The sequence below is a fragment of the Chlorocebus sabaeus genome, chromosome 25 (assembly GCF_047675955.1).
Source record: "Chlorocebus sabaeus isolate Y175 chromosome 25, mChlSab1.0.hap1, whole genome shotgun sequence".
Classification (NCBI taxonomy): Eukaryota; Metazoa; Chordata; class Mammalia; order Primates; family Cercopithecidae; genus Chlorocebus; species Chlorocebus sabaeus.
Window position 1 is genome coordinate 29,808,332 of NC_132928.1, and position 17,242 is coordinate 29,825,573.

The 17,242-nt window shown below is 38.1% G+C and overlaps 1 pseudogene; it reads right to left on the bottom strand.

Annotated features, from left to right (window-relative positions):
• Positions 1-3,738: 3,738 nt before the first annotated feature.
• LOC103231027 (2-iminobutanoate/2-iminopropanoate deaminase pseudogene) lies at positions 3,739-9,953 on the bottom strand (annotated as a pseudogene).
• Between the last annotated feature and the right edge of the window lie 7,289 nt (positions 9,954-17,242).

A 17,242-nucleotide genomic window follows, 5' to 3' on the forward strand; every position in this document is an offset into this window, starting at 1 on the left:
GCAGACATGAGATGGCCAGTGCCTAATAATTGAAAGATTGTGACCAGTGGTGGAACAGGAATTCAGGAGGGAATCTGTTTCTGAAACCTTTGATTTTTAAAAACTGAAATAGAAAGGCAGTTTTCTTCAGAAGCGCAGTCAATGCTTGGGAAGGACCCCAGCAGGAATGGTGAGAAGGCAGTAGTCTAAGATGGTGGGAGCTCTTCTCTATCCGTAGAAGAGAAGAGCTCTTCTCTTCTATGTAAGTATCTTCATAGATACCTACAGCATCTATGAAGAACTTCTATTTCAAAATGCATTGGTTATACCTTTAGGATAGGAGCACAAAGTACTCTTTTTCTAATACCCTCTTGAGGGCAGGGAGGTAGGATTTGAGGGAAGAGGACAGGCACATAACACATACAAGATATGTTATGGGGCAAGATGGAGGGGAAATTAGCCAATTCTAGAGACCATGAGGCTGTGGGCTTCCCAAGGGCAGAGGCTTAAAATGTCTTGGAACTTTTCCAAATTACCCCAACCCTTGCAAATAAAGCAGTTATTTACAAATGCAGTAGAAATTCGTATAACAGAACATATTAACTATTTAGGAGAAAATTAATTTCAAGAGAATCTGTTATAATAGCAATTATTTGTCTAATATGAAAATTAGAGTTTCCTATTATTCTGCTGTTTTCTAAGGAGTCTTAACATTAGGCTAAAGATAGATTTGAAAAATACAAACGAATGCACTGCTTATCAAGTACTTTTCTCACTGAAATATTCAATATGTTTTTTTCTCTATTTATCCTGCATTCTCCCCCTTTTTTCTGTTTTATATGATTGCTTACGTGGAATTAAGACATTATACAATTCTTCATACTCCCTTTCCTCTCTCTTCCCCTTCTTTAACTACTTAGTATTGCAAGATGCAGTATTATTAAATATATCAAAGTAATTCCTTTAGGAACTTTATATTATTAATTTACATCACAGAAAATATAGAGTGTAATATACTCATGCCTTAAAATAACTCATCTATACTTTATGTTACATGAAGAGAAAAAAATCAATATTTCCTTTTTTTATCCATGCCTTCCCAGATGAAGGCAGTCTAGTAAAAATGTGTGTATGCACTGGGAAATTCATTACCTGACCATAAGTCTACATTAAATGGTACATGTAACTGCAAGCTGTTTTTAAACAAAGGCTCTGCTTTCCTAAGTTCTGTTCTAACAGTAATAGCAAATGATAGCACCACTATAGCTGGGTCTCCATATCTTCAATTTTATGAAATATCTCGATGAGGTTGTTTAATTGTTAATAAATCTAAAGTATCCTACCAGGATGCTTCATTAATTAAGACAGGGAAATTTCATTTTACAATGTTTCTTACACTGTATCTCATGAACCATATGCTGTCCAAAATGCTTTAGAAGAGAGCCATAAATAAAATACATAGGTAACTTAAGTTTATATTTAGGGAAACATCAGTGATATTTGCAGTGATGGAAGCTTGTTTGTTAAAGGACTAAGGTTCTAAGAAAGATTCCTGGCCTATAAATTTTGGTTCAAAATAGGAAAAAGATAAAATAGTTGAAATATTAAAATAAATTCAGCTATATCTACCTATTAATTTTTTTAAGTTGAATTTTTTGCTTTTCTTTGGCTTGCAGACTAAGACCAGAGAGAAAAAAACATTCTTTTGCAGTAGTTTTAAATGGCAGGCTATGGCAGGTGCTGCAGACCTGTCTGTAACCCAATCCCAGGAGCTGCTTGCTGATGGGGAACATTGTTGGAGGCAGCTGGAGGAGCCTGGTGAGAAATGGTCCGTGCAGCTCAGTAAGAAAATGGCCCATTTTGGCTGTTTTCATGTTTAAAAGTGCCTATCAATTTTAAAAGCATTTAGAGGAGACTGAATTTAAACGGGTACCTCTGAGAAATGTGAAATTAAACTCTTTGACTTATTACCGTACTACTGTAGGCTCCCCCTTTAAGCTCTCCCTCCTTCATTTTTTTTTGTCTTTCCTCTTTTTCACATCTCTTTTTGCCCCACTTCCTTTCCTGTACAGGCTCATGCCTACCTGCTGTGATACAGTTAGTAAAGCTGTCTGCATGCTCTGATGTGTGTGAAGCATCTGCGAACATGATTCATTTACCAACACTGCTTAGAGCGAAGCATATCTCTACTACTTAGCAAACTCTTGACAAGTGGTTTCCATATTTCATATTCCATGTTGGGTGTCTCCTATATTCCAAGTTCTCCATGGAGAACAGGATAAGAACTGGAAAAGTCTGATCAAGGTGACCAGTGGAAAGGAGAAGAATGTTGTTAATCCCTAAAGAGGAGCCAGGGAGCTCTGTGGTGATACTGGGGCTTCTTGAGTTCTTGTTGTGGAGACTCAGCAGTTACTGCAAGGGTGCAAGTGACAATAGTACAAAGCAGTATTTCCTAGATCTGTGAGTAGATCTACACATAGTGATATCTAAGAGATTACTTCTTGGGTGTTTTCAAGTTTTAAATAATGAGTTATGTGGCAAGAATTACACATTCTTACATATATTTTTTTACAGGTGATCAGACATAATCATTAGGATATAGAGTTTAGAAGTAACATAAAATAAAAGCAGTCAAAACAGTCTAATAAGTTGTTTGCACAGAGGTCTACAGATACAGTTGGTCATTGCTTAGTTTTCAGTGAATAAATAGGAATACTTTATTCTCTTCTAGTCATTTAACAAACATTTATTGAGTATCTACTGTGAACAGAAAATGTTTTACATACTGTAGATAAAACCATGAACAAGATAGACAAGGATTCTGCTTTAACTGAGCTTATATTCCAAATGTGTGTGTTGAGGTAGGGAGAAGGTTGCGAAGAACTGTGAAGAGTCTGAGATTTTGCCATACTTGCAAGCTAATAAATAGGCCAGCTACAGTTTCATGACCTCTGGATTAGTGACAAAGTATAGTTCATTATTCACAGCCATGCAGCACCAAGTAGCCATTATTTTCCTTATGCTGGTTCTGTGAACCCCAATACTCACAGGGCAATGTGAAGAGGGCCAGTAAACACCTACACCTGCAGTGAGTTATATTACAGGACTGATTTTAAGCTTAAGGAACCCTAATGTTTTATAATGGGCAGTAACTATGCATGTCCTTTCCTTTTAGGGAGACACGTGTTCTCTCTTCCTGTTTATAAGTAAATCTGACCTTTGCCCTGCAGGGGGACCCTGTTTCTAATTTCAAAATTTATTCACTATTTTTTTTTAAATCTGCACATCTATTTTATTTCCATTAGAAAAATATTATCTGTCTACAATTATCTATCCACTTTCTTCTTGGCCTCTAACATTCCAACTTAAATACTTTAATTTTACTCAAATAAAAGCAGAATTGCGTATCTGACATGAGAACAAAATGTTTCATATCATTAAATTAGTTTGAATTATGTGTGCTCTTGATTATTTCTTAGAAACAATGATTCATCTTTCCTACCTGTTATTTTCCTTGTATTTATTTGAGTCACTCTTGAATAATAAGTATCTCTTTTCTACATTCAGTAATATGGGTGTAAATAATAATAATTTATTATATCAGTAATTGAATTAATCATCTAATCTTTAATTCATGCTTAGCTCTCCATATTCTATGGTATTTCCATAATAACTTCAGACATTTTAGTCAAACTCACATTTTCATCAGTTGTAAAAATTAAGATGTGAAAAATTTCAGACTAAATAATAGTGGGTCACTTATAGTCTTGCTGTTGTGAGAGGTCCTTTGACAGTTACTTCCTCAATTTCAACTCAGCCTCCTTTGAGCAAAGCAGCAACCAGGTAAACAGCACTTGCATGAAAACTACTCTTGATTTCATTGACAGTAGGGAAGTCATTTATGTCAACCAACAAAACAGTTGTTTTTACTTCATTAGTGAAGTCACAGCCTGCAGCTTTCAGAATTTTACTCACATTCTTGCTTAGCTTCTTTTGCTAAACAAGCTGTCCACTTGAAGGGTCCATGCGTATCTGTCCTGAAATGTAAGTCTGTCCTGACTAACACAGCTTTACTGTAGGGTCCAGTGGCCCCTAGGGCTTTCGTGGTGCTGATTGCCTTTCTGATTAAGGATAACCTGGCTAACCCTTCTCTCTTGTGGCCCGTCCAGGAGAACCCCCTGCACCACTCCTGCTTGCTTCTCGCCTGACTGGCCTATTCACTGTTCTGAAAAGACTGTAGTGGCTCTGCTTGCAAGATGTGCAGAAACATGAGAGACCCTCTGACAGTGGACAGAGAGGAGATGGTCATATTTATACTGAAATATTTATGTGAAGCATGAAGTGTACTGAACTCAGGCAAATCTCAGTTTTGACTTGTGATTTACATCAGCGATGCTGGTTCCCAGTATCAGTGTCTGCAGTCTTGTGAAAGAGCATGAACTCCATATTACCTGGTGGACCGACCCAGTGCCGTGTGAGCAATGTGGATCATAACAATGTGGATCAGGATTCACTTTTCCACTCTGTGTCTCACTGTCTGTGTCACTTGGACTATTGCATAGATTCTCTAAATCTGTTTCTTACAAACTGGGAATAATAAAACCTGCCTGATGGAGTTATTGGAAGATTAAATAAATAACATTTGTAAAATACTTAGCATAAAGTCTAGATACAATAAGCATTCAATAAAGGGTAGATAGGTTTGTTTACTATCATAGGTGTCATAGACTCTGCTTTTAAATTTAATCCTTATAACAACACTGTAATATGATCTTCATTTTATAAATTAGGAAATGGAGACTCAGAGATTTGTCTGAAGTTACCAGCTAATAAGCAGTAGAGCCACAATTCTAACACAGTTCAGTCTGTGTCAAAGTTCACATCATGTACTACCCAGTAGACTTTAGGGGTGAAGTCTCTCTACTTCCCAGTTGAATTTCCTCATTCAGAATCCACCTCTGCAGGTGCGGTGGCTTCATGCTTGTAATCCCAGCACTCTGGGAAGCCAAGGAGGGGAGATTGCTTAAGGCCAGGAGTTTGAGACCAGCTTGGGCAACATGGAGTAACCCTGTCTCTACAAAAATTAGCCAGGCTTGGTGGTTTGCCTCTGTAGTCCCATCTACTTGGGAGGCTGAATTGGGAGGATCTACTGAGCCCAGGGAGATGGAGGATGAAGTGAGCCAGTGGAGTCACTGCACTCCAGCCTGGGTGACAGAGTGAGACCCCATCCCAAAACAACAACAACAAGCAGACAAAACTCCCAAATCTGCCTTTGCCATTTATTATCTGTTTGATTTTGAATAAAATCCTTTATATAAAAAATGGGAATAATAACAGTACCTACTAGGTAAGGTAGTTATCAGGATGAAATGAAATAATATCTGCATAATGCCCGACAAATAGTAATAAAAATCACATTTATTGATCTCATTATTAGTTTTTATTACTATTATTATGACAGTGACATGGAGGCAAGTGACATTACTTATTCCAGATGACCATTCGCCTTCACAGAAACTTGGGCCACAATGTTTAGCCTTCTGTGATGTAAATTTCCTATAAACTGTATATTAGAATAGTTTTGAGGATCAGTAAAGACGTTTATTATAAAGTATGGTGGATGCTTGGTACATAAGCTTAGATTTGATTACAGGAAAGAGGAAAACATAATGTTCCATTAGTATAAAGATAATTTTGCTTTTCTATTTTCTTTTCCATTCCCCTAATAATTTTGGTACAAAATACAGCAGTGCATATTGACCCAAAAAACGAATAAAACATCACTTAATTTACTTCAACTTATACATCGATTGCATGGGTTAACTCACCTTACATACGTTTTATACAATACTTTTATTTTATTTATTTATTTATTTATTTATTTATTTATTTATTTATTTTTGAGACGGAGTCTTGCTCTGTCGCCCAGGCTGGAGTGCAGTGGCGCGATCTCGTCTCACTGCAAGCTCCGCCTCCCGGGTTCACGCCATTCTCCTGCCTCAGCCTCCCGTGTAGCTGGGACTACGGAGCCCGCCACCACGCCCGGCTAATTTTTTTTGTATTTTTACTAGAGACGGGGTTTCACTGTGTTAGCCAGGATGGTCTGGATCTCCTGACCTCCTGATCCGCCCGCCTTGGCCTCCCAAAGTGCTGGGATTACAGGCTTGAGCCACCGCGCCCGGCCTTAACATTTATTTTGGAGGAAAAAGTTAGCAATATGACTTTTCATTAATGCTTAGTAAATATTTGCCAATGCACTAAACAATTTTAGTTTGGATAAAAATAGCATTGTGGACAAGTCAATGAGACCAAAAATACTATCTTCATGATTCTTTAGCTTCTAAAGACAAATTGCTACATTTAAAGGTTATGCCAGATTTCAAAAACAACATAGGATAGTGGGAAAGGTCACAGATTCTAGATCCAGCATTCCTCGGTTTGAATCCCAGCTTTGGTACTTTACTTGTGTGAATGTGGGCAAGCCCCTTAAGCTATTGGAGGCTCATCTCCTTATCCAGAAAATGGGGACAATGGAAGTATATACTACATAGAATTGTTGGCAGGGTTTGTGGGTACATGAAGTAATATACATGAAATGCTTGAACAACCTCCTGGTACACAGTAATATCATACAAGTGTTAACGATTGCTATTGCTATCCTCTTAGCCACTTCACATAGAAATAATTTCCTATACCATGATCCTCAGAGCATCAGGATATGCAGGGACTGGGGGCCAGTGCTCCGCATCATGGCTGCAGAAGACCCTAGAATACTGCCTTCAGTAGCAGGACTTACGATAAATCACTACTCTGATGGGAATGTTTTGATTGGGCTTGTCAGAAGACCTGGTATTGTTGAATGCTTTTTGAAAATATGTTAACGAAATATCTTCGGATTATATTTTCCTTTTCCAATATTCTTTGTCAAGATATGAGTATTTCTGACTTTCACAGCATTTATCAATTACCAGTTTCGCTGTTTATGTTGATCAGCTATATTGGTAAAACAAGAATTCATTTTTTTAAACAACTTACAGCATTATATTCAATGATGCTTATTTACCTTTTAATTAACTTTCTGAATCTTAAAGCATACCCATTAAATTAGAAAGCCAAAGATATCTAAAGCCAAAGAAGCTTTTTGTCTCTTATACTGTAGTGTTAGTCTTACATATTTACTTAATAATGAAAGCTGACCTCCTGGTTCTGGAACTTCTCCCATCTTTCCTAACACATCACCTCAGCCCACCCCTGGTGGCTTGGTCCTTGCCAATTTCCTCTTCCCTATGCCATTTCCCATACTTTTAATATTTCCTTAAGCCTTCTTTAAAGAGGCTTAAGATTCACCTCCAATGCACCACACCTGTTTCTGACCTTCTCTGTAGCTACTGGAATATTTCTATCTTGTCCTCTAAATTAACAATGGGAAAGCATAAATAATCCCATTTTTTAAAGTTATTTTTCTTGGAAGTGGAATAGGTGACAGCACTTCTATAACACGAAAAGGACACTGTAGGGTGAAAAAAAGGAGAAGGCTGAAAACTTATTGAAAACTACATTCTCCAGGAAATAATCATGGTAATAGTAACATGTCATAGGAACACTAATGAAGAAAAAAATTACGGCAAAAGGCAAAAGGTACTTTGTTTTTTCAACCATTTTAATGATGAATGGTTAAGATAAGCTGATGTATTTCTAAGTGCTAATAGTTTAAAGCACTCCCTTCTTCCCCAAAAGACATAGATCCTTTCTCTAGGGTACTCATGCCAAATGGAAATTTTGGTGGACAGAGTCTCTTTAATGTAACCCTCCTGAGAAAAGTGTGTTAAAACATGAAGAAAAGTGACCTGACCATTCAGGAAAAAAAAAAAAAAAAAACAGAAATGAAAGTGAAGTTCACATTGTATCTATAAGATACAAACTGATTTTTTTCCTCCCACAGCCAGCTACAGTGATTTAAATAATAATTTATATATTTACTAAATTCCCAAAGAGATGTACCTGCTGTTTTGATCCTTTCTTTTTAATAGCAATACCTTGTGATATATGGAAGCCCTTTGAAGAACCTCAGCCTGTGCTAAAAATCATGTGTTGGCCGACTGGATACATTCGAGGAATTTATGGTCCAAATTAGCATGAAATAATCAGCAAACGCTGTGTTGTCATGCTGTCTCTTTACCAGATCCCCCAGTTCCCAGGTCAGCTAGAGAAATTATTAAAACACCCAGTGGTCAGACACATTTCTGCTAGCAGATGATTTTAAAAGAATGCTAGAGAATCTGTTTGAAAAGGCCTGCAACCAAGCACCGCGTTCTCTAGTGAGTTTCCAGTACCGGGTAAGGTGCAGCATTGCCTCCCACTGCTTTCTGTTGTGCTAGCATATCAAAGGAATCTAAAAGGCATGAGGACCTGCTACTGGTGGGATGAAGGCCTTAGAAGGCGAGAGAAGTGCTGAGTGGTGGCGCGCAGTGACCATTGCGCCAGTCTGTCTTCCGGGAGCTCATTGCGGCGCAGTAACCGGAGATCCTCACCCGCCCACTGTGACAAACACAAGCACATTCTAAAGCCAGGCCCCTGGGAAGAAAACATGTCAGAGCAGAGTGGTGTTATTTTTAACGGAGCATGTGTTTGTCTTGCAAGTGTGTCAGAAGGAGGGGAGCAGGTGTCGGGTTCCTGACCAGTGCTTCTGATGCAGGATAAGAGGCCGAGGTTGGATTTCCCATGGCCTCACAGATCTTTGATTTTGCAAATGGGATGTAATCGTCCAAATGGAGAGTATAACGCTATCCCGTCTTGGTGCGTTTGTACAGTTGTTTTTAAAGCAAACTGGCCTCAGGGTGCGGATTTCATGAGTAATCTTAGGGATGGAGCCAGGTCTTGTTAGGTAAAGATTAACAGCCCGATAAATAGAATCGGTGCACCACCATAAGATTAACACAAGGCAATGGCAGAGTTGATCGAAGATCTTCTTGGAAGGCAAAGATGTGCACCCCCCCTTTTTAATTTTTTTTTAAGAGTAAGAACATGAATTTGTCAATAATAAATTAATAACCCTCATATAAGAGAGTTGTCAATATGAGAGACTCTATCTCCCATGTTCAGAATAAAGCTACCTATTATTTTGGTAAGAAATGCCTAAATTGAAATTCCAAAGGGTATTATGAACTTGAATTAAAAAGGTAATGGATTTTTTAATAAGTTCTGGGTCAAGATGTATTATCAAACTATTTTCCATAGGGCATAGAATATACCATCTATCCTTTTAATAATGCCAGATCTAGTCTTACATCCAGCGGCCAGCTGAGGCTGCTTGCCTATTATAGCTCTCCCACCATCCCTAACAATGAACAAATAACTAGTTGGCCTATGAAACATTTAAAATACAACTGTCTCCTAGAGAAACTGTTACTAGCAGAGACAGGTTTGATCCAGACCAGGATAACCTGCTTTGGGAAAGAGCAGATCAATATTGTTTGGGAGTAAGTAGTGGAAGTAAATATTATGGTGAATTAAGTTAATCATAAAACAAATCATCTGTGCACTGACATGCAGCCTGATTCTACTTAATTGTTCTGATGCAGTGCTATGCGAAGGATAATTCTGTGTGCTTTGAAATTCAAAGGGCTTTCAAAAAACTGTTTTAATTATACAAACCATTTGTTAGTCATGAAAGCACTAAGTCGGCAAATCCTTAAAGACTGGCAAAGAACTTGACCATGCATTTGAAAAGTGCTCTGCATATTCTAAGTTGTAGGAGAAGAGTTTTCTTCTTTCCTGATTTATGGCTTGGGTCCAAAGCCAAAGTTACGTCTTTAAACCATTCTTTCCGTCATGCCTAACTGTCTGACTCTGCGATACTCTACAAACTTACCTCTTTTTGTGTGCTCTCCTAGAATATTTTCTTGCTGCATCCCTCGTCCTTCCTTCCATCTTTGCTGGGTCTGGAGACAGGTAGTATTTCTGTATGCAGCCATGGTGAAAAGCGGGGGTAAACTTGTTGACTAAAAGGTAGCTGAACTCCACAGACTTAAGTGTACTCTAAATGAAAAAGTAAATTATTCAGTTATAAATGGATGGAAAAAACTGCTTCATTACATGTTTGGATAACTTCCGGTCAGGCATGAGTTAGTGTAGGACGTTGTCATAGCTATCTTCATAGTTGCATTAATTTTATATGGTTTTAGATTAATGCTGGAATTTACACTGTAGCTTAATATTGGAAGCATTAAATTCACTGTTACAAATTGTCTTCTGTTTTCAAATATCTTCTATAAAACAAAAATCTCTGTAAGATAAAAGAATGCCTGCCTCTCTCATCATGGATACATGTAGAGAGAGAGAGTGGATCTGGAAAACAAATTTATACTTTTTCTGGAAATGGGAACCATTCATAAACCATTTAATGAGTTCAAGGTCTCCTTGTTCTCATTCTGCTTCCTATTCATATAGACTGTTGGCAACCAGAGGTAGCTGGACTAGTGATGCATTATTGGATGAATCTGCTTCAAACTTGAAGATTTATGAAAACCCTGAATGACAGACAAAAATATACATTTTCCTTTTAAAAAGGGTGAGATTAATATTCAGCAGTCACAATATATAATTAAAGAGAAAAATGAAATGAACTGTTTATGCAGGCACAAAGAGTTTGTTTAATATTACAAGAGACCAGAAAGTCTGAGGCAAAATTTTTAAGTTTTGCTCGAGGGTTTAAAGCCCCTCGGAGGTGTTCTCGCAGGTATAACCCCATTGCCATTTTTATGCATGTTGTGAACTTGTTTACCAGCTGCATTTATGTGAGATGCTCAGATGTCTCCTGATGCTGCCTGCCTCCCTGTGTGCATCTTTATGTACTATATGTCCTCATTAATTTCGGAAAGAATTTTAAAGAGTGCTCAAATAACACTTCCAATTAGTAACCGGTATTTTTTTTCTTTAGGTGTTGGAGTGCAAAGCTCACTGAAGCAACTCCCAGATGGTTGAATTGTATCCTAAACACACTCCCAGATAAGAAAAAAGACTAACTGATGCCTAGAGGTCTCAATAAACCTTCTAACTCGTTTAAAATTTTGTTCCTGCTTCCTTCCAGCAGCTCTAGGTCCCAGTTTTAAGTTCTGTTCTTCATCTCCAAACTTTAGACATTGGGCAAACCGCTGGTTTCCTTTTTGTGAAAACTTCACCAACTTATGTTTGGTTGTCACAGAGTAGTAGCTTGGCTAAATTTGTGTCCACAGTTTTTTCCCCCTAAAGGAAGTCTACGGTAATCTCGTAGGGTGGGGTTGGGGAGGCTCTGTATTGTTTGAATACTGTGTATGGGATAATGCTGAGAAAGGAGGATGTAAAAAAAGAATAGTCACTAATCATTTTTATATTCTCAGGAAGTTTCCTGGAATGGAGTAGAGAAATACAAAAACTGGGGTTTCCTGGTCCATCTATGTGACGCAGGCCATCAGGAAGAGAGTTATTGAGACATCTAGGGTATGCAAAGATGACTGAGAGTTAAGAAATGAATAGTTGAGAGTAGGGAGTGAATTAGAAGTTATCTTGATTGCTGCTGTTTCTTGTTCTCTCCCATGAAGATGGGCATCTTTCTATTTCCAAGTCTTTCTACCACCGGGATACTCTGACTTCTAGGTGTCTACCTTGGGATCTCTATTCCCCAACAGCCTACTCCACTCACAGGTGGCTCAGCACATGACCCGGCAGAGTGAGACACAAGATTCTTCTTCCCATTTTGGTTCTTTCATTGCTTCTGTTCACTGGACCCCAGGGCTGCTCATTGTGCCCTGCCTCTTCATCAACCACAACCCAAGAACCTCCCCTCCACTTCAATATTTATGGGGATGACACTTTTGCTTTCCTTTAAAAAAGGAAGTCTATCTCTTCATTTGCTACTTGAAAAAGTAATTCACATTGTCAGGAAAATTGGGGGTAACTACAAAGGCCATTTTTTATTTCTGGTTAGGAATATTTAATAATTAATGGACACAAAATTGAACAACACAGATATTATACAGAGAGAAGTATTCCCTTTTTAAGTCTCTTCTACTCTTTATGGTTAAATCAAAGAGAAATTTTCAGTTTGGTGTTAATATGACTTTAAGTCTTCCCTTACTCTTACTAATATCTCTTTTTAATGCAAAAAGTAGACCTCAGGCTCAAAGCCCTATTGTTGGTACAACCTGTCCCACTCACTCTGACCCAGCTCAAGACAAGACTCTAAATGATATGAACTTTAAGTCAGAAGTGAAAGGAGAAAAAAAAATCTCAAGTGTCTTGGTGAGAAAGGATGTCACTCCTTTACGTTAGGCCCAGGTCCAGTTGGAAAGAAGACCCAGAAGGAAGTGGCGCTCTCATTCATTTGTGTCTATTATTTCATTGATTTCTGAGCAAATTAGAGGCTCTGTGGAAAAGGGCTGGCAAGGAAATATGGAACAGCGTGAATGTCGCATTCTACTTAACACAAGGAAATGTGTTATTAACACATGTTATTAACACATGTGTTATTAACACATTAAACACGGGTTCCTTCAGAGAAAATTGTGAGTGCAGCTCTGTGCAAAGTTCTTTGTGTTGATTTGTAAGTTATTAAGGTAAAACCATTTTTCCCTCCTGAAATTCTATAAAAATCAGTTGTTTAAAATACAGATCATGTTCTAGAAGGAAGTTTATAGGGATGTAAAATGCTGAGACAACCAGAAATCCCACATTTTAAATGTCAGGGCATTTGATTCATTCCTGTTAAGCCTTGGACATCAATAAATAAAATCCTGGCTGACTGAATGTGTAACCTTATAAATTTAAGTGCTCTTTACTCTGAAGACCTGAAGTTCTTCTTTTTAAAAATCTTTTAAAGAAACTGAGAATTCCCTGAGTTTCTTGACTCTCCATGAAGTCCACAGGGCAAGCCAGGTTCTAACTTTCACTCTATACATGTTAAATTTATACCAACTTTATGTTGTGGGTGAGTCTATGAATAATACAATTTGGGGATTCTGAATTTATGAATGAACAGGCAGCTTTGAACTCCTTCTGGGAGCAGGCACCATATGCCATTCAAAGGTAATTTCCCTTAGATTTACATTTCATTTACTCATCTTGCGCCTCTAATGCCAAGTGCTGTGTCAGGTCTTGAAAGGAAACGTAACAGTGAATAGTAGTCCAGAGAAAGAACGATAAAGTTGACAAGTGGTAGCCTCCTCCATAAATCAGAGATTCCATTGAGAGAAGTTGACAGTCGAGCCTATACATTAGAAAAAGAAATGTAGAAGGAGGAAAAGAAAACAGTATGAAACTCACTATGACTCAGTGAATGAGAAAAATGAATCACAAGGAAATCTGGCAGAATAAAAATTATCTGATTATTGTATGAAGCAAAATCTTTTAGAAATAAGTTTGTTAACCAGTTCTGAAGAAAAATGAAAATGAATTATTATATGTAATCATAAGAAAAGAGGTGAAAACCAATCTAAGTTTAAAAAATGTCAAGGTCAGACCTTTCTAAACAAGGTGGAATTGAATTAGAAGAATGAACACAGATGTGGCCAAGCGGGTAAGAGGTCAGAAGGTGACAGGTACAGGCATGTTCCACAGCGGATGGGTGACATTTACTTTTTTCAGTTTGTATTAGGAAAATTCCCACTTCAACCAGGTTTGTAGAGTTTTAAGATGACTAGATTTAGTAATTGTGGATAGACGGTTAAGCATGGAGCTTTAGAAGATGTCTGAAATTGAGGAGCCCTGTTACTTAAACTTTGTTAGCCTCACAGTAAATCTAACTCTGGTCCCCTTTGCAGAATCATGCCTCATGTGATGGAGGAGAAGAGGTGGGCTTTGGGCTGCTGTGTTGGGCAAGAGGCTATGATCATCTTCCTGCATGGATCGCCTTGAGTCATGCTGTCATCATCATTAGAATGGTAAGCTAGAGAGAGAGTTGCGATTAGGGAGTGGGTTTAAAATAAAAAGAAGTTATTTCTGGCTAAAGTAATGAAGACCGTATTGTTACTGTGTTTCAGAAGTGTATACACCTCAGTGAAACCACTTTTGTCTCTTTTTGAATGGCAAGATTTACCAGAGACTGTGCTGGATGCTTGAGATATACAGATGAAGAATGAATGACAAATGAAACTTGGTTTCTGCTGTTAGAAAGCCTTTAAGTTGGAGATGGAAGGGTTGGAGGTAGGAGGACAGAGGAAGAAGGAACACAGAGCATCCATTTGGGATAGAACCTCACATTCATTCTTTTTTTTTTTTTTTTTTTTTTTTTTTGAGAAAGGGTCTTGCTTTGTCACCTAGGCTGAAGTGCTGTGGCATGATCTCAGTTCATTGCAACCTCCACCTCCTTGGGCTCAAGCGATCCTCCCACTTCAACATCCTGAGTAGCTGGGACTATAGGTGTGTACCACCATGCCCTGCTGATTTTTGTCTTTTATGTAGAGACAGGATTTCGCCATGTTGGCCAGCCTGGTCTTGAACTCCTGAGCTCAAGTGTTCTGCCCACTGCAGCCTCATAAAGTGCTGGGATTATGGGTGCAAGCCATTGCGCCCAGTGGCATTCATTCATTTAACAAATATTTGTTGAGTACTATATTATTTTAAGAGCTGTGGCAGCAAACAAAATAGCTCCAAATGCCAGTATACATGGCGCTTTTATTCTAGTGGTGAGAAACAGACAGTAGATAAACTATGAGTATAGATATAGATGTATACATACACATACACACACGGGCAGATGATGGTGAAAACTGTGGAGTAAAATAAAGCAGGTTACAGTAGATAGTCAGCTGTTTCTTTTCTTTCTCTGTATGTGTGTGTTCGTGTGTGTCTGTATGTGTTCCCGTGTGCCTGCGTACACCTGCAGGGAGCTATTTCTCTTTTATACAGAATGGACAAGAAGAAGCCAACAATAAGATGACATTTCAAAAGGTGCCTGAAAGAAATTAGAAAGATGCATGATGGGAAGAGCTCTCTGGGCAGAGAGAATAGCAAGTGAACGCATCTGGAGGCAGTGGTGTGAGAGGTGTGTCTGAGGAACAGCAAGGGAGGGCTGGTGAGGCTGGAGTGGAGTCAGCAATGGGTAGGGGGGAAGGTGATAAGGTCAGAGAGGTAGCAGGGGCCAGTGCAAGAGTTGTGTCAGGCCTTGGTAAGGACTCTGGGCTTTAAGTGTGGTGGGCAGCCTCTGGGAGGAGCTGTGTGGGCAGAATCAGCTCTAGAAGGGTAAGCCTACAAGCAGGGGGCTCAGTTGGGAGACTGCTGGAGTAATCTAGGTGAGAGATGATAGTTGCTCTAACTGGGTTGGTAGCAATGGAGGTGAGAAACTTTGGTTTCTTGTTATGTTTCAGAAAGGAGTCAGCAGGATATCCTGATAGCTCAGGTGAGGAGGTGAGAGGCAATGTTTTGTCTTGAGCAACTAGAAGGTTGGAGTTTTAATTTAATGAGATGAGTAGAACAATAGGAGGAACAGTTTGGAAGGTGGTGGTGGGATTTCTGTATTGGACTTAAGTTTAAGGTCTTCATTCGACATCTGATTGGGAATATCAAGTAGGCAGTTGGATGTGTTTGGAGTTCAGGGAACAGGGTGAGGCTGTAGATGAATATGTGGGAGTTAAGACCATACATATGGTGTTTAAAGCCATAAGATTAAACACAGTCACCTAGGGAATAAATATATATAGAGGAAAAATAAATATGGCATGTTTCTGTTCTTGAACTTTTGGACATAGTTTGTTGAACCTCTGGAGGTGGGATTGGGCATTTGTGAGTGTAGGTTCCTGCCATTTCTCTCTTTCTCTAAAAATACATGACATGATTTATACATCCCAACATTTCATACAATGCTTTTCATAATCTGATGCATAGCTACTCACTTCTCCAGTTTCAGTTCCACCAAACAGCAAAAGCACTGTGCTGTTTCATGTCTGTATGTGCCTTTTGCTCAAGCATTTCTACTCTGTGGAAAAGCCCACCCTGCCCCCAATCTCAGTTTATATCCACACAAACACACACATACACTTCACACTTCTAGGTAATACCTATTCATTTCTAAGACCCTAAGTGTCATGTCCTTCAAAATACCTTCCCCTCAGCTTGTCTCCAGGTGGGTTGAGCCCATCTTCTATGCTTTATCATCCTGTGCTTGGGAATAATTCTTTATCTCATGCTTTATAATGGTTGTCTCTTACTGTCTGCCTAATCCTTGGTAAAGGGAATACTCAAAGCATTTGTGAAAGTTTACCAACATGTTAACAGACAAGACAGAGAAAAGTGATAAGTGAAATAAACCTTTTAATCCCAGAACAGCAGAACAACAGCAAAATAAAGCCCACTTCAACCAGTAGCTACTGAGCCAAATTCCGCAATGTCCTCTGCAGGGTACACTCTGCACTCAGCTAGGTCTTAATGAGTGTGAAATAACAGGCCCTAAATGATCAATCATGGGAAAAAGAGGAAACAAATTAGAAAATAAATCTTTGCAGGAAGAAGGATGAAAAAGGAAAAAATGGGCTAGAGGATTTCATTCGGAAACAAATGAGAATATTTCTAACTGCAATCTCTCTCTCATTTGACGAATGAGAGTGACAGTCTCAATTGGAGCTTTAAAATATGAAACTTTTTGAGTTAAAGAGATAATTAAAGATGTATAAAGAGATATGATAAACCCTTTAAAATGTACTACTTGATCCAATCAAATAATTAATTCCATAATTTTAAAATTATTTTTAAAAGTTGCTCTTTAAAGAAATTTAAATTAGATTTTATTAATATTTTCTCTGTGTTACAAAAGCCATCATTTGTAAAATGCAGATAGACCAGATTTCAATTAGCCAATACCATGTACATTAATTGTTTTCCTAATGCAAATGAACTTTGACATATTTTATTTATTACATCACTCAATTATAAATTCCTTAAAAGCAAGAACTATAGCTCCTCAACTAATGTGTGTTGCATTTAAATTTGAGAATGTAATTGCATGATTTCATCACATTTTTGTCTTCTTGTATAGAGCATATACACCATTCCATAATAGTATACTCTAATAATGGTACAGTCATGACTTATTAGCACTTATATGTTGTACTTGCTTTATCTCCATTTTATTCTTACCACATCCCTATGGGAGAATATGTTTTTTTCAGTTGAAAAGAAGTAGAATTTATATGAAATTTTAAGCAGTTCACCCAGGCTCAGAAACGCAATTTTGTCTAATAAAAGTGCCTAAGTTTTTTTTTTTTTTTTTTTTTTTTTTACTATGCATTAATAT